The sequence below is a fragment of the Oryctolagus cuniculus genome, chromosome 1 (assembly GCF_964237555.1).
Source record: "Oryctolagus cuniculus chromosome 1, mOryCun1.1, whole genome shotgun sequence".
NCBI lineage: Eukaryota > Metazoa > Chordata > Mammalia > Lagomorpha > Leporidae > Oryctolagus > Oryctolagus cuniculus.
Genome location: NC_091432.1, coordinates 54,085,120 through 54,108,320, shown reverse-complemented (window position 1 = coordinate 54,108,320; position 23,201 = coordinate 54,085,120). Strand labels below are relative to the sequence as shown.

General features: G+C 55.2%; 1 protein-coding gene across 14 annotated transcripts in view; it reads left to right on the top strand.

Annotated features, from left to right (window-relative positions):
• Window positions 1-23,201, top strand: part of MICAL2 (microtubule associated monooxygenase, calponin and LIM domain containing 2) — a 226,177-nt gene that overhangs the window by 16,243 nt on the left and 186,733 nt on the right. For all 14 annotated transcript variants that reach the window (XR_007911288.2, XM_070073245.1, XM_070073243.1 and 11 more), the window contains exon 2: window positions 6,926-6,991. The gene's annotated coding sequence lies outside the window, so the exon portion shown is untranslated. The remainder of the gene's footprint in view (window positions 1-6,925; window positions 6,992-23,201) is intronic.

Genomic DNA, 23,201 nt, shown 5'->3' with positions numbered 1-23,201 from the left:
GGGGTCTGGGCCGGGACTCAGTACTGGGGGCTTGACGGGGAGTAGAGAGAGTGGGGTGAGCATTTATGGATCGGAGTATACATGGTGCTGACAGGTGCGCTGAGGCACCTGCAGTTGGCAGTGGAGGAGGCATGATGGGTTCCCTTCTGTACCTGGGAAGAGGTGTTGAGGTACAGGGCCCAGAACCGTGTGTGGAGCACAGAGGGGCTCTGGGGGGCTGAAGCAGAGGCTGTGTGGGTGCTGGGGAAACCCTGTGTGCGTGCCTGCCTGGGTGTTTTGCAGACAAGCAGGTATGCCTTCTAGCTAAGCTGGTATGAAACCCAGGACACCTTTCCTCCAGGCTGATCAAGCGCCAGGCAGCCGTTCCTGTGGCCCTGCAGTCTGCAGTTCACTTCTGTGTGCACGCGCAGCCTTCTCAGAGATCGGGTCAGCACTTGGGTCTGGCAGGTGGGCAGCACAGTGCAGGCTGGAAGCCGGCAAAGACCCCTGCTGCTCCAGTCAGTTCCCCGCCTGCTAAGGGGAGAGAGAAGTTACTGGCCCTCTTCTTGCACTCTGTGATTGATGTGTGATGCAGGAGCAGATGCAGCGGGGTGAGGGTCTGAGGAGCAGGTGAGGCAAGTCCCAGATAGAATGACCCCAGGGAATGGCTCAGGCTGCCCATGCCCCATGCAGGCCAGCCCCCTTTTCTCTCTGCCTCCAGCCTGGCCAGTCTCCGCTGCCCTTCTCAGCGCAGCCCCCAGCTGTCTGTAGCCTTGCCTTCGGCATCGTCCCTGCAGCCTTGCCCTGCACACTTTGAGAAAATCCTCCTCAAGTCTCTGGGCCATGTGCCTCCTGGCCCAGTGAGGCACTCCCCAGCTTCCAGAGCCTTCTCCTGGCCGTGTCTGTTTCCTGAGGGGAAGGCAGAGATGTGTTTTGGGCATCTGCCAGCTCCCAGGCCGTGGAGTAGAGGCTGGCCCCTGCAGTCCGCCTGGCCGGGGTGTGCATTCTAGCTCTGCTGCCTACTTTGTGTGGTGAGGCCCTGGGCAGGGGCCTTGGGTTCTCTGAGCCTCGCGTTGCTCACCCAGAACTTGTTGACCATCCACGCAAAGCTCTCTGCAGGCAGATGGTGACATATGCTAGTTTGCAGTCTTGGCTGTGGGTCCTCCTCCTCCACCCCCAGCCTCGCTTGCTAAGGCAGACAGCCTCCTCTAAAGGGCGCTGGAGCTAGGAAGACAGGCAGGCAGGCAACAAGGCTGGGGTTCCTGGCTGGCCTTGACCCGGCACCCTTCCTGCCCTGCCTCTGCGTCTCCCATGCTCTTTGGTGTTCTTCACAGTCCAGCCAGGGCACTCAGCTGATACTTACTGAATACGCTCTCCTGGCTGGTATAAAGGAAACCAGGTGGGTGAGGGGGCAGGACATGGAAGCCCCTAGCATCCACCCCGTTGCTCATGGGCCCTGCCTGTCAACTGCACAGCACTCCCACACCAGGCAGGGGCCGCTGTGTGGCACCAGGTCTCGCCTAGCCAGTGCCAGCCAACCCACACTGTGCCCTGAGGGAAATCAGCCAGTTCCCTTTCATTTTTAAATAGCAGAGAATAAAGCCATGAAGAGAAAAAGAAAAGTAAGGGAAATACCTGCCTGGGTAGTCCCCAGGTCTGGGGCAGCCACCGCCTGCACTGCTGTTGGCCAGCAGGCGGGCCCTGGGGCCGGTGCATGCGCCGGGCAGGTCAGAGGATGCGGCCCCATTCGCTTAGACAGCTGACTGCTGACCCTTCCCGGGGACAGCCCAGCAGGGGCTGCTCCTCTTGCTCTTCTCATTTTCATCTCATCCCAGGTCTTGGTTTCTAGTTGAATTCTCCGGCAGATGCTGGCAACTGGGGCTTCCGTCCCTGGCTGTGTCTCCATGTGTGCCCATGGGGGCTCTGTCTGCATGGTCCTCGCTCCACTGCGATGTGCTCGGCGCCAGGCTCCCTGGGCCCTGCCGGGGACGGTGCCTGCCTGGGTACCTCCTGGCTAGTGAGACACGAGACAGGGACGTGGTCAGTGCTCTGCGGCTCTTAGCTGGAATCCCAGGCCAGGGACTTCTTTGTCTTTCTCTGTCTTTTTTTGTGTTCTGTCTCAGATCAACTGCTGACAGTGGGGCTGTTTGTCCTAGAGGGAGTGAATGCTCCTGGAAGGTGGAGGAATGGTCATCTTTGGCTGGCCCAGAAGGCAGCGAGCAGACGCAGACGAGATGGACGGAGGATAACATTGTTTAGTCCACTGCTCCAAAGGGCCCTGGAGTCGTACCTGTTAAGTCAGACTCTCTTGGGACAGGTGACTGAGAAATAAAAAAACAAAAACAAAGCCAAGAACTCCCCCATGGGATTCCCACAGGCACATGCTGTGGTGCCGCCACTCCACGGCCGCTCTGCGCCATACAGAGGCTGCGGCTTGAGAAGGAAACTGGCCCGCGGAGGCACGTGGGGTACTGTCTCTGCCTCCAGGCAGCCTGGCTCTGAATGAGGGAGCAGCAGGCCATTGGCTTCACCCTTCTGTGGGTGCATGCCCAGGTGTTACAGATATGGGGAGGAGCCCCCTAGGCTGGTGAATCTGAGGACAGAGGGGGCAGCTCATCAGATAAAACAGGCAGGAGGCACTAGCAATCTAACCATGGCGAGTTCGTCCATCTCCCTGAGCCTCAGTTTCTTTGCCTGCAAAATGGTGTGAACCATCAGCCAGCTCAAACCTCACCGGGCTGGGCTGAAGCTTAGAAAAAAATCATGCCGACAGGACAGTGTGACCCACGGGGCATGGCCTGTGCATGTGTCCCAATAAGGACTTCCTCTCCCTTAACCTCTCTCCTTAACCTCCCCCTCTCTTACTTCCTCCTCTGAAAAGCCTCTGGGTTGTTGTTGACTTTTTTTTTTTGGCATGACTTTGAAGTCAATGAAAAGCAACCCAGCTTCCTTCTTTCTCTTCTTCCCCTTCCCATGTGCATGACCAGGAGGCCCTGGTCCCAGACCGCAGCACCAGGCTCCTCGCTCACTGTCCTGGTTTCAGGATTTCAGCATCTTCCTCCCCTGGGCAGGGCCCGCCTCCAGGGGCTTGCCTTGGCATCTCCCTGCACGTGTCTGCTTCTCCCTGGCTGCCTGGGGCTCACGGAGCGCACACAGCTGGCTCTTCTTCCTGCGTGGGATTGCGTGGTGATAAAGCAGACATGGGTTGAGTGCTGTTGTTAGTTGGGACTCTGTAGGTTTCCAGGGACAGGATCCAAACCTGAGTAAGCTCATGCAACACCGGGGGTGTCAGGAAGTCATAAGGGAAGCACCAAGAACCCAGTCCCCCAAAGAGAATGGGGGATCTGCAGTGTTTTAAGGGCGGCAGGCAGATCCTAGCTGACTCCTGCCAGCTCCCCACTCCCAAACACCCTGCCCAGTCCTACACCTGACACGAGAGGACCAGGCCTTCCCCGGGACTTTTTGGACTGGATCTTGGCCGAGCTTGGAGCACACACATACTCTTCGCATCCATGCATATGACCAAGGAGGAAAGACACTCTCGTGGGCCCACCCTGAGTCCCATGCCCACCTTTTTGGCTGCAGAGGGGGCAGGGAACCAGGTGGAAGCCGAGGGAGAAGGATGCTAGAATAAATCGAACTCAACTTCTGTGAAGTGCTTACTTTGCGCCAAACATTATTCTTAGCCCTTTGTTTGCGTAAGTCATTTAATCTTCACCATCAACCCCATTTACCTACCAGGAAGCTAAGGCCCAGAGAAGTTAAGCAGTTTGCCCAAGGCCACATAGCTGCTTAGGGGGAGAGCTGGTTTGAACCCAAGCAGAGGATTCCAGATGTGCTCTCCCCCACCCACTGCAATGCAGACGCAACAAAAGGTGTCCCCTCCGGCCCTCTGTGCACACATGGTAGGAGCTAAGTCCTCCACGGCATTATCTCACAGTGTCCCCAGTTCTACGTAAGAAACTGAGGCTCGCAGAGATGATGTGCTGTGCCCTGGGCCTCCCAGAGCTGGGGTAGGGAGCTGGCGTGGCTGATGGCAGCTGTTCACTCCCTCACGGGGTGGCTCTGCCTTCCGATGTTCCCCTCAGTCTATCAGAGGTTGGGGCAGGAGCCCACCTGGCTCAGCTTGCAGGTCTTTGCCCCCCATCTGGCATGCGGGCTGCTTCCAGCTGGCCTTGGTGTGTCTCCTGCTGATGGCACTGGGTGATCCTGGCCCAATCTCTCTGTGCACCACAGCTCAGGATTCACTCATTCCTTCTCTCACCAGCTCTTCGGAGTGTCTAGCGAGTGCCAGGCTCTGTCCAGCTGCCTTCCCTGGGGCACTGCAAAGCTTGGAGCACATCACAGAGGCAGCCCCACACTGCCCGCTCAAGTCCCGCCGCCTTGAGCGTTTCGCATGTCTTGCATCCAGGAGGCCATCTCTGCTTCTCGGCTGGGGACTGGCGTGGTTGCAAGGGTGACGAGAGGTGGTGGTGTCGCTGTGCTGGCTCACAAAGGGAAGCCTTGTGTCAGGCAACAAGCCTGAGCGTGGGCTTGGGCCGGCCCCCCGGCAGGCTCAGGGCTGCTGTGGTTAGGGCTGATGAGGCCCTGGGCGCGGCACTTGTCTGTGCCAGGCCTCAGTTTCTCCACTGGAGCACACTGCTGCACACGTTGGCTCCCAGGGCTGCTGGCAGGAGTATCTGAGGCTGTGCCCAGCCAGGGTGGTCTGTGGATGGGAGAACCCCTCCCTGGCCTTCTCACAACTGAGTCATTTTGTGGGTGTCCCTACAAGTCGGGGTCCGTGGAGGGTGGCAGCTGGGAGGCGTCCTCAGTGACGAAGCCACTCCTGACATGAAACTCCTCGCTTTACGGAGGAGGAGCCTAAAACCTTGTGAGGGAAGGGGTAGGGGTGCTGGGCTCCGGGAGCTTCCGGCTCAGTGGCATTATGGGGGTGGTCAGACAGGGTGAGCTGGCCCTCCGAGCGGCCAGGTCACAGCGTGCTCAGTGTCTGCGGGCATCTTCCCTGCGGTCAGCCCTCGTGGCCTGGCCTGGTCGCGCCCACCTCTGTCCCATCGTGAACACCACCCAGGCAGAACTTTAGTGCTCCCCCCGACCCCGCCCTGTCTCTCAGCCTCAGTTGTGGCCCAGCATGGGGAGGATCTTCTGTGCCTGAGACTGAGGGCACACGGGGAGGTCCCGGGCGTCTGGTTGGACCCACAGTGGGATCCCGCTCCCCACCCACACTGTTGCTGGAAGCTTCTTGAGGGAAGCCGGAGGCCTCCAGCCTCTCTGGCTCCTGACTTGAGGCAGCAGCACAGAGCCTATAGCTCAGGCCACAGAATGCGGCCCGGGCGTGCCGGCCTGTTTGTGGGCTGGGATGGGCCCCGAGAGGTGTGGGCTTGGTGATGACAATGACGGGCGTGACTGCAGCTTCTGCCCAGGTGGCTGCCCTTGGAGCTTGCCAGGCTCACGGGGTGTGTGCTCCCTTCCCCCTCCTCCTCCACTGGCTGCACCAGGGCTCGGTGTTCGGGACACCTCTCACCCCAGCTTGGAGGAAAGGCCCTGGAGTGCTGGTCAGCCAGTCCTGGCTTGATCATCCTGTGCTCTGTGGTATTGGCTGGCTGGCATGGTCTGTTCCCCCAGGCTCGGTTTCTTGTGTGTGCAGAGTCACTGAAGTAACGCACGTCTCGTCCCAGCAGCACTGAGTCCATGCCTGGCCAGTGCTCAACAAACAGCAGGTGCTGTTCCGTTCATGGCCAAGGCTTCTGGACGGTGAGCCTCTTCCTAACAGTAGCTTTTCTGTATATCAGTGTGTGTGTGCTCACACACATGTGCACAAGCAGCTCCGTGTGTATGTGCACATGTGTGCAAGCAGCCCTGTGTGTGTGTGTGTGTGTGTACATGCGTGTACAAGCAGCTAGTAAGGAAATTGCCTCTTGGGATCCAAAATCTCACATCTATGTTAGCTTTTGTCCTCTTGAGTCTACCACGCAGATGTTTAGATTGTTTTTTGAATGTGGAAGAAAGTTATTACAAATATTTTGTAGCTTTAGGCTCCATTTTCCAAACAAGTTGTAGAAGCGTCTTTTTTTTTTTTTTTTTTTTAGAAGCAGAAGGATGTAACTAAATAACGTGAGTGGTCATTGGAAGCCAGGATAGTAATTTGTTTAGGAAACCCAACCTAAACGTGATCAGATGGCTTGCTTTTTGTTTTATTTATTTGAAAGTCAGAGTTAGAGAGACAGAGACAGGGTGAGGTCTTCCATTCACTGGTTCACTCCCCAGATAGCCGCAATGGCCAGAGCTGAGTTGGACCAGAGCCAGGAGCTTCATCTGGGTCTCCCACATGGGTGGCAGGGGCCCAGACACTTGGGTCATCTTCTGCTGCTTTCCCAGGTGCATTCGCAGGGAGCTGGATTGGAAGTGGAGCAGCCGGGAAATGAACCAGTGCCCATATGGGATGCCGGCATCGCAGTCTGTGGCTTTGTCTGCTATGCCACAACGCCAGCCCCTTTTTATTACTTCCCACTTAATTTTGTATTTGGTAGGATGACTGCTTTTGCCTTTGTGACTTGTTATCAAGTCTCACACCAGCTGATGGTTTCCTTTCATTCTGTTGCGAGCTTAGACATTCTAGCACTTTCTGCGTTTTAGAAAGCAGCTAACACAGCATTCTTTCCCAAATCCTTCTCCCTCTCTCAGCAAAGTCTTTGTGTTGAGATAGAGAAGCTCTTACCCAGACAGTGGCACACAAGAACATTTGTTAGGCACTCTCAGTATTGCTTTTGTCACATGCCAAACTCGTGGAGCACACAGAGAAACACCTGTGTGCGTTCCCATGGCTGGGTAAAGTGTCACTCCAGGGCCAAGTGCACCAGCTTGTGTGACTTCCTGGAGGGAGGGAGACAGGAGCTGGTGTGCAGGACCATGCAACTGACATTCCTTGTTGGGCTCTTGTTTTTTAAAGGAACATGGCAACCTGGGCGGCTTGTCCTGGAAGAAGACGTTAGCTGATGTGAGGCCTGAGAAAGCGGTAAGTCCCAGTGGGGGATCTCTGTCACACCACCAAGGAGCCCTTGGGGGACTGGTTTGGGGCTGGGGAATGTGTGGGAGCACTTGGACTCTTTCTCCAAGCCCAAGTGTGTGGAATACCATTTAAAGAAACAGTGACCTGCGTTTCCCTGCCCGGTCCTCTCTGCCTGCTGATGACCTCCGAGGTTGCCTTCCCACGCCGTCAGAGGAGACAGGGCGTGACCCCGAGACTCATCTGGGGAGAACAAAGACCCATGCAGTCGGGTGCCGTTTGGGTGGGTGGGAACTCTGCACCCTCTTGCCCAAGACGAGGCCATTGGCTCCTCTCAGAGGATGCGACAGGTGCCTTGGCTGTGCAGGTCTGTGCAGATAGAACCTGGGCAGGTGCAGGGAGCGACTTCAGAGCGCCCTAGACTGATTTGGTCCAAGGTTTAAAATGTGGTGGCAGTGTCTTCCCCTGCTTGGGCTCCGTTCTGAAGAGCACAAATCTGTCTAGATCTTTCTGTAGCCGAGAGGTCCCTGAAGGCCTGGTTCCTCAAAGGCTCAGTGGAGGCAGCAGACCGTGACAGCCCCATCTCTGCACAGTCCCCCTCGCAGATGATTGGCAGAGCCCTCCCAGGGCTCGCCTGGCTCCCCTGGCTCCCCTCTCCACGTCCCCTGCAGTGTACCAGGGAAGCCCTCTTCCGACTGGCCTGACCGAACCTCTCCCGTCGGCCTTCGAGGCCTTCCCCTTGCAGTCCAGCCTCGCAATCTGCCTCTCCTGGCTGCCCTGGCTGCAGTCCTACAGTGCTGCAACAGCTCACCATGCCTGGGACCCACTTGCTGCTCCCTCGGAGAGCTTCCCCGACTTGCCCCAGCCAAGTCAATGCCTTGAGCCCCCCCTGCAGTCCTGAAGAGCCCTGTTTGGCCATCAGGTGCGTCACAGGCTGAGCTGGGGTTTGCCTCCTTGCCTGGGAGCCTTGAGGGTGAGCACCTACGCACCAGCCTTCCAGACTGGGTTGGGCCAGCCCCACGGTCCCAGCTTCACTGCACACAGCCAGCCACTGTCTGTTGACTCCAGGAGTCCCAACTCCAGGGTTGGGTGAGGGCTTCCGTCCTCGGAGTTCCACGGCAGACAGTGTCTCGTGAGAGCCTTGTACCCTAGGAGGGCTACTCATCCTCGCCTATTTCACAGACATCGAGACTGGAATCTAAGCAGTCGGATAACCCGCCCAAGGCTGTCGGCTAATCGGGACCAGGGCTCTTGTCTTCGGTGTCCCAGGCTCGTCTGGTTTCTCTAATGCCAAACTTTATAATTAGAGCAGCTATTTAAAGCAAGCCTCTCATTACCAAATAGGGAAACTGAGGCCTAGCCCGAAGCCACTTTCTCAAGGAGGTAGAACTAACTGGCGTCAAATGGAGAACTGGAGCACAGGGCCTGGACTGGATACCGGTGTCACATTCTTTCCACTCCCTGCGCCTCCCTTCTGTACACGGCACTCAGTGAACACTTGGAGATCATCCGTTGGCATTGGTGGGAGGGAAGAACCTGCGGGGTGCTCAGAGCTACGGAACACAGAGCCAAACACACCTGTTTCCCACTTCCCCAGTGGTGCGCGGTGCATGGCTTTGAAAGGGCTTGGGTGGGTGGGTGAGGGAAGAGCACCAGGGCCCTATCCAAGAGGCTGGGGCTTGGAGGCAGCCAGCAGACGCGTCTGGGCACTGGGAGGCTGGCTTGCTGGGCACAGAGGACCCAAGCGTTGGGAGTCCTGAGCAGCAGGACGAGAAGGGGCTGGGTGTGCCCAGCAAAGCTGTTCCATCAGCTCCCATTCTTAGTGTGTGGGGACGGAGCCAGCCAGTCCCTGGCTGCAGGGGCGGTCCTTCCCTTCCCACGGAAGCAGAGGCCGCAGAGTGCGTCTAGAGAGGAGGGCCGGGCAGCGAACAGCGAATCCTGGCAGGTCAGGGAATGTGTGTGAGCCGGAGAGGCGGGCATGCTGGCTGGCTCACTCCCCTTGTGCACGAATGAATTTTTCTTTTGCTTCTGACTGACCGCATGTCCAGTTGACTTCTGCCTTCTTTGAGCCTTGGGTTTCTCCTGGCTCGTTCATTCAGTCGCGGCAAGACCCACATGCTTCGATGCTCACGTCACCTTCACCTTTTCTGGTAACTTCATGCGCATGGACTGGGCGACCGGGACTGACCGCCAGCTCCATCCCCATTGGCAGCTGGGAACATACAATTTGCCTGAATTACAGAGAACGTGATGCTTGCCAAATAGGTACCTGGGGTTGTTTTCTAAAACATTAGCAGATGACACACTTGTCTAGGGCAGGGAAAGCATGCCGCGTTATGTCATTAGTGTTTGCACTGTCTGTTTACACTGCCCTTGACATTCTGTAGAGAGTGTTCCATCTTGCTGACCTGATAGGTGGATTTGCTCCCATTTCACAGATGAGAACTGTGCCATGGTCAGGGTATAACCTGCCCAAGGTGGTGCAGCTGCCTGAGGGCCGAGTTGGGACACAGCCCAGGCATCCCATTTATAAATTCCACCATCTCTCTCTCTACCAAAGTCCAGCCGTAAGCAAATCCCTGGAGGGCCTGGCTATATGGGGAGCCTAATAAATACTTGTTGAATGAGTGAACTTTGGCTTGTGTGTGTGTATGGGGGGGGGGGCGGCTCTCTTTACCATAAATGGACCGTTTTTGGCAACAGCAAGTACACTTTGCTGTGAGGTAGTTGGGTTTCTTGCTGTGATAAGGAACCGGTGAAGTGTCGCGTCTCACCCACCTCACCTCCGGGAACTGGGTCATGCGTACTGAATAATTAATTCCTTGAATTTTTTACTTCGAGCTTCCTCCTCCTGACGTGGAGATGATTTGTTAAACGTTGATCTTTGAAAGGTCCTTGGCAGGGAAAGAGCCTATGGTGTGTGGTCACAAACCTTTAGATGACCCGTCTAATTGCGCACAAATAACATTCTTGGTTTAAACAGGTCAGGTTCCCAATGAGTTAATTTGTTGTTTTGCCCCTGCCTCCCTCCCCACCAGCCTTCTCTAGACTGAGGAATAGGTGTGGGGTTTCTTAGCTATGGAGAGTTCTGTAGGGACTGGGACACCCATCTCTCCCTGACCACTGACATCTAAACTCCCCAGGGTTTTGGGCCAACGGCTAGGGACACCACGAGGTTGAGGAAGCATTTATCAGGACATCTGCTGACCTGTTCTTGCCCTAGAGGACACTTGGGTCATGTTTCTCTGAGTCTGGGCTCATTAGGCTCTTGAGGTCAGTAGAGAAGAGTGGAAAACAGAGTGCATTGAGCCCCACAGACCCCCAATCTAGGGTTGGCTGTGCACAGCTTGGCTGTATGGCCTTGGGCAAGTAGTAGAACTTCACCTGCTGTCAGTTTTCACTGGAAGGAAACCATGGGAGATCTGGAGGGCTTCTCTTTCTTGGGGCCTCCTAGACTTGGGGGGGGGGTCCTCAGGCCCCTTCTCAGTCTGCCCTTGTGATAGCGCCGGCAGCACCTCCCAGCCGCCATCTCCTTACATGGCCCGAGCTTGCTTCTGTAAGCACTTTCCCCCTGACCTTTGTAGCTTTGCCACCTCTCCCCCGCCCCACCCTGAGATAGGCCACAGTGCAGATAAGAACTGCCTGCCCGCCAAGCAGCATGGGAAGAAAGCCGAATGTTTTGAAAGTATTTTGGAGATCTAAGGAGTGGAAGTTGGTAGGTAAAGAGGGGAGTGAGGTTGGGGGTGGTTGGGGTACCCAAGTTCTTGGTGTCCTCAGGGCCCTGGACTCAGTTGAACTGTCTGAGCAGCCGGTCGAGGATATGGCCTTAAGCATGTGCTTAAGCAAGTTTGGCCTGGCTTTGTGGCCATGGCTGGACACACACTCCGAAGCAGTGAAGGCTGTAGCCTTGGTGGAAGCCTGCTCAGGCAGAGCCCGAGAGCTGTCCCACGAATGGGGAGGGTTAAGGAAGGTTAAGGATTTGTCTCTGAGTATTAATGATGGAGAGAACTTACAGATCATCTAATGCAGCTCTCCCATTTCTGAGTGAAGAAACTGAGGCCCAGAGACTGAAACCGGTGGAGCAAGCTCGCGGCATATGGCATTAGGGCACCCTGAGTGGGATCTTAACCACTAGGCTAAGTGCCTGCCTCCAGAATTGTTTAAAAACATGTGCCCTTTGGAGGGAAGCCGTCTCCTGATTCCCAGTGGGGTTCTTTCCCGGCATCATGTTGTCTCCTCCCTTCTCTCTTTGACCCTGAACTTGAGCGTCTTAGGTGTTGGCAGGCCTCCACCACTCCCACCTCATTGTCTATCAAGGCCCTAATAAAACTTGGGTGCAACAAAAGGCTGTGGCCTCTTCTCCTGTGCAGCCTGTTGGACTTGCACTTATCAGTGCTGAGTCAGCGTTATTCTGTTTTATGGTGTGCCCTGGGGTAAAAGATTAATTCAAGATAGGAAGTAAAGGCCTCCACAGCAGGGGCCTCTTGTGGGTTTGCTATTCAGAAAGAAATCCCATGGGCTTTGTTGCTAAGCAGGCCTCGTTTTGAGGGCACCAACCGGGTGCAGCCTGTGCAGTCCCTTGCTTGGGGTGGGGCTCCTGGGTTAGAGGCTCGCGATGCCATCAGTATGTCGTCGGCCTGTGACCTAGAAGGGAAGCCACTATAGGACCCCATTTAGCTTAATACTTCCTGCCAAGTTCAAAGAATGCATTTTGAACTTTTGCCATTGGGTAGGCATTGGGTTTACAGATATTACAATGTTTGTCCCTCTGAGAGGAGGGCGTGGCTATTGGTTGTATCGAGGACAAAACTGAGGCAGACCCAGGTTAGTTAAGGTACCTGTATCTTACAAGGTCCAGGGCTCCAACACAAATCGTCTGATGCCAGAATCCTTCCGGGTTCTGTATTTCACACAGCCTCTCTGCCTGGAGGAGGAGGGCTGGCCCGAAACACTCCAGGCCTTGTTTGAGGCACCAGGCACTTGCTCCAGTACATCCAGGTGCTGGGCCTGGGCTTGGGCCGTGATGGGGAGAGAGACCTCATCCTGCTGTTACTGCTAGGAGCTCGGGGGCTGGCCCGGCAGCAGGACGGATGCATGCACGGGTAGTTTGAGCCATTTGTGCGTTGTCATAGAGACCCACCAAGTGCTCTGGAAGCCTGCGGGCTGCACACGGGAAGACTGGTCTAGGGAGGTGCTGGGGGACATGGGACATGGGACATGGGACATGAGGCAGAGGGTCCTCCGTGAAAGGAGGAACGGTGTATACGGGTTCTTCTGAGCCGAGGGTGCCAGGAGCGGAAGATTCAGCTGAGAGATGAGCTGGGGCTCCAGGAAGGGGCTTGAACCAGGCTGCTAAGGGCTTTGTAAAATCCTTACTATGGTGCACGGTAGTGGAGACCAGTGAAGGTTGTCTGGATATGAACTCTCTGGGCGTCTGAAGTTCCTTCCTCTAGGGAGAGAGGCGCTGGCGGGAGGGGCGTGTTTTCAGACAGCTTTGTGTCCGCTCTCCATGTTTTGTGTCTCACGCACCAGTGGAGATGCTTCTCGATGGGGCAGAGAATGGGGTGGGATGGGCCGCGCCACAGTTCATATTTAAGATGTCTCAGATTCCTCCCGCCAAATAAGCCCATGGCAAACACCCTTGTGAGTTCATGTGCAAACTATCTCTCCAGGGGCTGCTTTGCATTCCAGACAGGGCCACACTATAATTCTGCAGGAGCTGGGGCTGTGGGGTGAGAAAGCTAATGAAAAATAAAAGCCAATTAAAGCACATAGCTGTTTTTAAGGATGCTATATGTAAGGTAAAAATAGATTATTTGCCGGGTAGATGAGCCAGAATTTTTTGAATTTATTTATTTATTTGGAAGAGAGATACAGAGATCTCACATTCGCTGGTTCACTCCCCAGATACCTGGGCCAAGCCAAAGCTAGGAGCCAGGGACTCACTCTGGGTCTTCCAGGGAGGTGGCAGAGACTCGACATGGGCCTTGCTTCCTGCCTCCCCGGGTGTGCATTAGCAGAAGCTGGAAGGAGTGGAGCTGGGACTTGAACCCAGGCCCTCCAGTATGGCATTAGGGCACCCTGAGTGGGGTCTTAACCACTAGGCCAAGTGCCTGCCTCCAGAATTGTTTAAAAACATGTGCTCTTTGGAGGAATGGTGGAAAGAGCCTTCCAGATACTTCTCCTGGTCGTAGTGTGCCCTCTTCAATGACCAGCTCGCTGAGAAGCAGGTTGTGGAAACCAAGTTCTGACCCTGAACTGTCCTCTGTGGGAGGAAAGAGTGGACTATAAACAAGAGGGCGTTTGAGCCAAAGGCTCCTTGGTCCCGTGCCAACAATCCACATTTATAGCCCCGGAGTTTCATATCTTTATAAGGAAAGAGAAAATCTTTTGTGGACAGTTGCTGCTTATGTTAGTGAACTTGTTTTGCAGAGTATAAGCTCAAATACCCAGAGCAGAGTCTAGCATCTTTATTCAGCCAACACACATTTATTATGCTGGGACAGGGGGAGGCCGCCTCCCTACCACCATGAGAAACTCATGGGCTTCATCACGCCTTCTGTGGGCGGCTCTCTGGGGCTCATGGGTATTGGAGTTTGGGTCCAATCAGGGACATCTGACCCACGGAATAAGGCAGCCATGTGCCAAGACTTGAGTCCTCCTCCTAGCATCTCAGAGCTCACGGGAACACTCTCCCTGGACGGTCAGCATCCTGAGACCCCCACCCCCTCTCACACAGCCTGTGCTCTGCTCAGCTGCCAGCCTCATCATCCTTACCCGATAGACACAGGTTCCAGAACTTTCTGGGCCCAGTGCTCTAGGTGTGCCCAGTTCTGAGGATGAAATACAACCTGGCAAGCCAAGAATCTCCTCAGGAGCTGGTTCGGCTGCAGAGTGTATTGCAGACACTAGTTCAGTCCTGTGTTATCAAAGAGGCCCTTCCGTCCCTACTGTCTGGAACCTTAACTGACTTAGAGATCACGGGGGCAGGTGGCTCCCAGGAGAATTCGATTCCTCTGCACTGTCGGGAGTGTGCAGAAGCTGCCTTTCTCTCTCACTTCTGCTTAGACGGCTGGAATGCCTCCCGATGGTGGCATGTTTTCCACGGGCAGACAGCTCCCCTCGGGGCACAGCCTGCTAACAGGAAGAACTGCTGTCTTGCCCATCAGTTTCTAGTCCGCCAGTTTTCCTAAGGTTGTATCCGAGAGCCACCAAGGTGTGTTCATGTAGTGCATAGAGCTGTCGGTATCTGTTGAATGAATATTTGAGCCAGCGAGTGGCCAACAAGTCAGTCCTCCTTCGTTCCAGCAGAAGCCTAAAGGAGGCGAGCAGATTGCAGATTGAGCTGCCTACAGGCTACCCAGGGTGTGCATGGCCTCTGGAAGGGGCCCCTTCAGTTCTTGGTGTAAAGGGAGTTGCCTGATGAAGGTAACTCCTAGGCTGGGGCCTGCAGGGAGGGCCAGCTGCCCTGCGATCCACATCACCCCTAGACCAAGAGGCCAGCAGCAACAACAAATGCTGGTTCTGGCGAAAGCAGGGGCTAGTCCATTCTGCTGGCTCCCTCCACCTGGCCAGCCCACACCTACTTGACTTGGTGTCCCATGCGTGGACCCGTCTCCCCAGGCCTCCTGATGGGTGTCCTGGCTTTGTCGTGCGGCTTCTCTGTGGCATAGGAGAGTTTATGTTTAAGTCATAGATCCTGGCTTCCCAACTCTGTTGGCATGGTGGTAGGCTTTGAATAGCTTCTTAGTCTTTTCTGACTCAGGTGTGGCTCACCTGCCCATGCAGGTGTACACAGCTGCTCATAAAGCTGGATATGATTTACAGGCCCTTCTGGGAGGCTAGAATGAGGGGCACCAACAGGTCTGCTGGCTGCGTGGACAGCTTGTAAAAGGAATGGGCAGACTTCTCCCTTTCCCCAGCCTGGACACATTCCCACGTAGAGGCCAGTCAGCCACTGTAATCCAGGATGGTGTAATTTATGTTGTTAGTAACATTACTGACCATATAGACAACAGAGCCTAGGCAGTTGTCTTTAGGGAAATTCATCTTGAAAGTAAAGGTTTTCAGACCGGCACCGTGGCTCACTTGGCTAATTCTCCACTTGCGGCACCAGCATCCCATATGGGCACCGGGTTCTAGTCCCGGTTGCTCCTCTTCCAGTCCAGCTCTCTGCTGTGGCCCAGGAGGGCAGTGGAGGATGGCCCAAGTGCTTGGGCCCTGCACCTGCATGGGAGACTAGGAGGAAGCACCTGGCTCCTGGCTTCGGATCGGCACAGTGCACCGGCCATAGCAGCCATCTTGGGGGGGGGGGCGTGAACCAACGGAAGGAAGACCTTTCTCTCTGTTTCTCCCTATCACTGTCTGTAACTCTACCTGTCAAATAAATCAAAATATTTAAAAAAAAAAAGAAAGTAAAGGTTTGCAATTCAAATTTTAAAATGTATGAATGGAAGCAGTTCCATCCATGCTAATAGATTCTCGCTGGTCAACACTCATTCATTCGATAAACCTGTATTAAGTGCCTGCTGGGAGCAAGTCCCACACTTAAATATTGATTGAGTCTCGACTGAGTACCCAGAAGTGAAGTGACTACTCTGGGAAATAGAAAAGAAGCAAAAGACATTGGCTTTTTCCTTGAGAAGCATATGCATTGGTGGTCCAGACCAGATAGGTGGGTTCAAGGCTATGTGAAATGCCCTGGCATGGTGTCTGCCCTGTGTGAGCCCTGTGTTATAATTGCTCAGAAGATGGAGAGGGACATCCCATTCACCTGGCGGTCACAGGAACAAGCAAGCCTGGGCGCAGCGTGGAAACAGAATGGATGGACTTGAACGTGGTTAGTGGCCCCCCAGTCCAGTGGTCAGCAGAATTCCCTGGGGCATGGGAGACATTTCTCCTCTTGGGCCTCAGGCTGTACAGAGTGGGCCCAGGACGTGGAATTTTGGGGCACTTCCTGGTGAATCTGCCACACGGCCAGGTTTAGCAGCCTCCGACACAGCCTCCTGGAGCTGGAAGAGTGCACGGGGCAGGGCGGGGTGGGGGGGCGGATAAGGGGTGGGGAGGCTTTTGTTCCTGAACATTCCAGCTCCTCCTAAGATTCAACCCCACCTTCTCTATGACAGCTTTCTGGCTCTCAGGCACTGCATCTCCCAGCTCTCGCCCACGTGTCTTGGAACCTAGTCTGCTGCAGCCCCCGATTGCCAGTAACTGCTTGTTTGAGCCTGATTCCTGGATAGATGGAGAAGCTCCTATGGGGCACCGCTCATAGTAGGTCTTCAGTCAGCACAGTGGGACACTGACTTTGCTTCAGAGGAGGGGTGAGGGAAGGCAGGCAGAGAGACCCAGCGTGAGCCTAGGAGAGGCTGTCCCATGGAGGGAGCCGCCCAGCAGGCCTAAATGCCTTTGAGAACTGAGCCCAGGGAGGCCCCAGAGGGCTGCTGGGGTGTGTGTGAGGGTAGTCTGAACTTGCGCAAGAGGCCTAGGGAGCCTTAAGGCTTTAGGAGCCATCTCAATCCAACCAGCGCATAGTCTGAGTTTTGTGGGCCACTCTGTACTCAGCTTTGTGGACAAGCAGTGTTGTTGAACATCTAGTTTAGCCAGAGGCACCGGTGCCAGGTGCTAGGATGGGCAGCCTGTGGCCTCAGAGGGCTCCTGGGTTGCAGAAACAGGTGGGCCTGCAATCAGATGGATTGCAAGGATATGTGGGAAGCCATCCTGCCAATCTCCATGGGGCATAGTGTGGGAAAATGGCCAAGGGAGGCCGAAGTAAGGCTTCAAAGAACACTGTGGCTAAGAATACTACCTCACCAGGCAGCGTTGGGTCAGGACTGTTATTATCCCCATTTGATGGATGAGCAAACTGAGGTTCAAAGAGGTTAGATAACTCGCCCCTGCTCATACACCTGAGTGAGTGCTGGATCAGGCCCTGTAACCAGTCTACCTGGCTCTGGCGTCCAAATTGGGACCCGTGACACCGTGCGGCCTTGGATGTTTCAGCTCTGAGGACTGGCAGGTGTTCACCAAGTGACGAGGGTGTGGACCGGCATCCCAGAGTCCCGGCCCAGCAGGAGTAGAGGCGCCGAGGTGGAGGTGTGGAGCAGTGTGGTGTCTACCAGGGACCTGCGGGTGGTTCTGTAAGTCCTGAGCACGAAGGGCCAGGAGTGCGTTGAGAGGAGAGGTTGCAGGGGTGGGCGAGGACTGGGTGGTGTTTTGTTCTTCCAAGATGTTTAGAAAGAGCCCTGCAGATTGTCATGCAGCTGTGGAAGGGTTTTGAGCAGGGGCAGACCCCGACCCAGTGAAGGTGTCCCTGGGCGGGGGGATGGGAGGAAGATGAGTCTGGAGGTGGGAAGGCATCCATGAGGGGCTCTGGAGAGTTCCAGGTGAGAGTGGATGGAGACCTGAGCCTCCAAGGCAGGAAGGGAGGCCCAAGACAAGGCTTGGGAAGAGGCAGGACCTGGTGTCCGGCCAGCTCTGCAGGTTGAGAAGGCCAATGCCAAGGATTTGGCTGCGGAGTCTGGTGCGGATGGCGCCAGCCACAGAGTTTGGGGCTCCCGGAGGGGGAACAGGTGGGGTGCAGGCAAGCAAACCACATGGGAGGCCTTGTGAGAGAGCAGGGGCAAGTCTGATGGGCAGTTGACACATGGGCCTGGAATGCAGCAGTGAGATGCGTCGGAGGTTCTGCCCTGTGAGTCATCCCGACACAGACACGGGTTGAGCTGTGGGAGGGCAGGGGTCCTGGAGAGCAAGGTGAGAGTGGAGCCCAGAACCTTCCCTGCAGGGGCAGGTAGATGGGGAGCGGACTGCAGAGGGCTGGAAACTGGGAGAGACCCCAGGCAAGCTGCGGCCGATAAGTGGTGATTGAATTTAGCAAGGAGGGCTGTTGGGTGAGATGCCTGGGGGTGGGGAGGGGGCAGGAGAAACCAGATGGCACTGAACTGTAGGGCGGTGGGAGGTGAGGAAGCGGACGCTGCCAAGCCCGGCTGTTCTGAGAGCCTTGGCTGCAAAGGGAAGAAGGGAGAGTTTGCTGAATCCATTTGCTGTCTCCAGTAAAAGCAAATAGAGATCTAATTATGGTTGTGTTCACGCAGGTTTGGGGGAATATCTTCCTTTTGATAAATTCGCGAATCAGAAAACAACAATAAAGTTTTGCCGAGCAATAAATCCTTTGGGGAGGGGAGGTGCTGAAAAAGGGTGAACAAATGGTACAGTTCTTGACCACGGGGAGACGTTTGGGACACAGGCTCCAGGAGACACAGCTGGGGGTGGGGGAGGCAGCTCTGCGGTGGTCCTGGGCCCTGGGCTGGGCTGTCCTCATAGGCAGGCATCGGGAGAAATCCTATCCCTGGTCACTGTGCCACGGTGTCTAGGCCACTTTCCCAGCATCCCCTCTCTCCTTGGTTACTGGAACTCCAGTCCTGGAAGTCCAATCCCAGCGAGTCAGGAGGGACAGTACCATGCAGGTAGGGGAGTGGCTTTAAGGCGGCCCTGGGCACAACCTCTAGCTGTCCCACCTCTGCACACTACTGGTTAAGGAGCAAGGGAGCCACCCTCAGCCTCCACGTGAGAAGTGAGAAGGCACTAGTTTCCGCCTTGCCAGAGGTGGCGGCGTCACGGGCGTGCGGCGTGCCGGTTATGGACGTCATTGCGCATGTCTGGGAACCAGCGCTGTGAGAGGCAGCCCCGCTCCATTCCCACAGGAACTCCGTGCTGTCTGTGACTTGTTCCAGGGAGCGCTTAGTGATTCAGAGGGCTCTGTTCTTCCCACCACCACACGTGGGCCCCCTCCCAGGGCCGCCGGAGCCAAGCGCCCGGGGTGTTACTGTCCTCATTTGATGTTGCCAAGGGAATGAGCTGGCTGCTCTGTCACAGCCTCCTCTACCTCTCCCAGAAGGGGAAAAGGTGTGCATGTGGGGATGCCCAGGCCTGGGCAGAGGGCTAGGCAGTCTTAGTTGAAGCAGCTGTTCCGGGTCATTGAGGCCCTAATGGAAGGTAAGGGAAATGAGAGAACTGACTGGTGTTGGAAATTTGCCTATGGATGAAGAGGTAGTAAGAGGGGTTCATACCCCCGTGACAGCATCCTCACTGTGGGGAGGGGGCATGTCTCCTGACACAGGCCAAGTGGGGCACGCCCACCACTGATAACCACCTGCTCTAGTTAAGGCCATGGTGGTTCCTGCCTCACGGACAACCCTTGACTCCCAGTGCCGGCACATACTGTAAGGGCATCTGGCTGCTTCCTGCTGTGGCTCCGCCATCCCCAGCGTGTGGTCCCCAAGGCTGCTGTGACCTGGCAGAAGTGGACAGAGCGAGGAGGGTTGCTACAGGTCTCCAGGGTCAGCCCACCCAGTGGTGAAGGCCGCTCCTGATCACACACTTGGTCACCTGGGCTCACTAGGCCAGAAGTAAGGAGCAGCCAGGCTGTGGGTCAGCCAGCCTCTGTCATGCCCACCGAGCCTTAGAAGTAACGGCCAGCTGCATTTGTCCCGGCACGTAAGCTGCTCTCCTCAGTTGGTATTGCATTAAGATCCCCTTACAGATGCTGGCATTTTGGGGCTTGATGAAGGAAGGTTGAGGGGGCAGTGTGTGGAGACTGTGCGAGTGTGCCCGTGAGCTCTGGAGAAGGGGCCCAGGATCACAGGGTCGCCACTTTGGACCTCACGACCTCGGGCATGTGGCTGACTTCTCTAACTCTTTGGAAAATGAAGATATTACTCATATCGTTAATATGATTACGATGAACATTTATCGTATGGGACAACATGTGGTTTTGTCACGACAGTGAACTACTTTAATACCCGGCAAGCTGTGAGCACATCGCCTGAGATCCCAGAGGCATTCATTAAAGTCAGCGGCTGTTCAGGTCCCAGGATGGGACCTGGATGTTTCCCCTTGAGCACCTACCACGCAGGAGAGGCCTCATGCTGGGAACTGGGAGTAGGCAGGGTATGAGTTAATCTCAACACAGAAGAACTTAGGCTAAGTGAGGTGGGTAGAGGGAGCTGGCCGAGTATTGTGGGAGGGGTGCAGCCCGTTGGGGCGGGGAGCTGGGAAGGAGGTGAGAAGCGTCCAGAGGAGAGGAGGCCGAGGGAGGACCAGGAGTCGGCAGGTGACGATTTGCTGGCAGTCAGCTGCCCTGTCTAACAGTAAGTGTGGCACAAGTCAGACGTTGTTTCTCTAAGTAGGGGAAGCCTCTCCGCGTGACCCTGGGATTCTCCTAGTGCTTCTAAAGGATTCCTAGAGTCCTGGAGGCTGCTTTCAGTCAACAAAAAGTATGCCCAGCCCTGACTTTGAGGGACATGGTCTTGTCCAGTCACAGCCAGTATTTGCCTCCCTCTGACCTGGGCCTGTCCTCGGAGACTTCAGGGAGCCTGCTCCCCCCGGGAAGAAAGGTCCCTGCTGTCGCGGCGGTGCTGTACAGGAGCCGGCAGCACACAGGTTCCTCCCGCGCAGGCTGATGGGAGGAAGGTCCTGGGAGCTGAGACCCAGGAGCCAGGACCCCTCCCCCTCCCCCTCCCTCCTGCTGTTAGAGCAGACTTCGCAGGTGCTTGGTCAGGGTGCTGGGAGCCTGGGGAAGCCTCGGGAACCTGTCGGCCTGAGCTTCTGTGGGCTTTCCGGGGCAGATGAGATTTGGGAGGAAGAATGAGAGGGCCGGGAAGACCTAAAAATGACTTCACTTTACAAAACAACAAACTGCAGGTTCTTTCACTGCCTGTAATGAGTCATTTTCTTACTACATTTGAACTCAGAAGGATTTTAGGAAATTAACCCCACTGTTAATTAGGCCACATATTTGGGACTCTGGTCTTGGGCGGCTCCCACTGTTATGTGGTGGTGGCGATTTTGTATGTGCTTTGTTATTTACCATTTTAACCATTCATTTTCTTTTAAAAATTTAAGATGCAGAAGAACAGAGAGATTGAGAGAATTCTCAACCACTAGTTCACTCCCCAAATGCCCACAACGAGCCAGGGCTGGGCTGGGCCAAAGTCAAGAGCTGGGGACTCAGTGCAGGCTTCCCACGTGGGTGGCAAGGACCCAGCCTGTTCGTCTGTTTTTCAGAATAGTTTTAAATTTACAAAGCCAAAATTGTGAAGAGGTGCAAAGAATTCCCATCTACCCTACACCCAGCTCCCCATTATTAACATATTATTATATTTGTTTTTTATTTTTTATTTATTTTTATGTATTTTAAAGGCAGAATTACAGAGAGCAGGAGAGAGAGAGAGAGAGAGACAGAAAAAATATCTTCCATCCACTGGTTTACTCCCCAAAAGGTCATAATGGCAGGGGGGCTGGGCTGGTCTAAAGCCAGGAGCCAGGAGCTTCTTCTAGGTCTCTCACATGGGTGCAGGGACCCAAGCACTTGGGCCACCCTGCACTGCTCTCCCAGGCACATTAGCAGGGAGTCGGGTGGGAAGTAGAGCAGCTAACACAAACTGGCACCTGTATGGAATGCGAGCTCTGCAGATGGCAGCTTAACCTTCTATGCCACAGCACTGGCCCCACTGTACCATTTTTTTTTAAAAGATTTATCTATTTATTTGAAAGGCAGATTCACAGAGAGGCAGAGAGAGAGAGAGAGAGAACTTCCATCTGTTGGTTCACTCCCCAAATGGCCGCAATAGCTGGATCTGGGCCCATCCGGAGCCAGGAGCCAGGAGCTTCTCTGTGGTCTCCCATGCGGGTGCAGGGGCCCAAGCACTTGGAACATCTTCTTCATTCCATGGCATGGTTCTTTGGAAGGGGTCCTGCCACACTACAGCTGGGGGTTCCGTGTTCTAGAGAGCAGAGCGGGAGAGGCCAACACAGCCCTGGGGCTCTTGCCCCAGACAGGTTAGAATTTAAGCCAGTTCAGGGCCGGCGCCGTGCCTCACTAGGCTAATCCTCCGCCTAGCGGCGCCGGCACACCGGGTTCTAGTCCCGGTCGGGGCGCCGGATTCTGTCCCGGTTGCCCCTCTTCCAGGCCAGCCCTCTGCTGTGGCCAGGGAGTGCAGTGGAGGATGGCCCAGGTGCTTGGGCCCTGCACCCCATGGGAGACCAGGAAAAGCACCTGGCTCCTGGCTCCTGCCATCGGATCAGCGCGGTGCGCCGGCCGCAGCGCGCCGGCCGCGGCGGCCATTGGAGGGTGAACCAACAGCAAAGGAAGACCTTTCTCTCTGTCTCTCTCTCTCACTGTCCACTCTGCCTGTCAAAAAAAAAAAAAAAAAAGAATTTAAGCCAGTTCACTAAGTGCAGTGTGTGGGCGGCGTGCAAGGTGGCTTTTCTCTTTGCTGGAGAAAGACTCACTGCTAGCGTTGAGGAGCCCAGTGGGGCCTCGGATGCAGAGTCCCTCTGAGTGCCGAGCACCTGTGAGACCTGAGGAGGACGATGCACGGAGCACCTCTCCTGTGCTGGGACTGACAAGGAAGAGACACCTGGACCTGCCTGGAATACATCCTTAGGAGGGATTATCAAGGCCATGCATAGCTCCAGTAGGTAATTTGGGAAATGCAGGACAGCACTGCCTTGTACTTCATTGTTTGGCTGCATCATTGCACATCAAGCCATACCTGGTGATAGACACTCGTAGATTCTTCAAGCCCCAAAGAGCTGCCAGGCTGTGCCAATCGAGCCTGCACATGGTGGCTTCAGGAAAGGCAAGCCGCACCATTTCTGTACATGTGGCTTGCCCAGGCTGGGGGCTAATGGCGTGGACTGCCAAGCGGTAGGAACTGGGCTGTTTTCACAGCATCCCTGCACGGAACCTGTGAGATGGCGGGGAAGTCACCTACCCTGGGAAAGCTCTGATTCTGTCTCGTGATGCTGGTTAGCCGAGATAGCAGCTGCAAAGGGGTGAGCACAGGGTACGCCTGGCCCCCAGGGAGCACTTGAGCAGTGACAGTGTCAGTGTCCTCTGCAAGGTGATGGAGAGGCAGGCAGCTGCTGGAACCCAGGTCTCCCCCTGCACAGGCCAGACCTCCTCCCGCCTCAGAGGCCTTACTTCTCCTAGATTAAGGTCCTGGAAGAGAGGCTGAGTGGTACAGGAGGGCCTGCAGAGTGCCGGTGAGAAGTCCTCATGGAGAACTTTAAAAATACATGTACTAGTATACATACACATATATACATATGCATGTGTGAGGGTGTTTCCAAAAGTTCACAGAGAATGGAATTAGACTTAGTTTGTTGCAAAATATTTAAAATCTGTACTTTTAAAAATTATTCAATTTATTTATTTGAA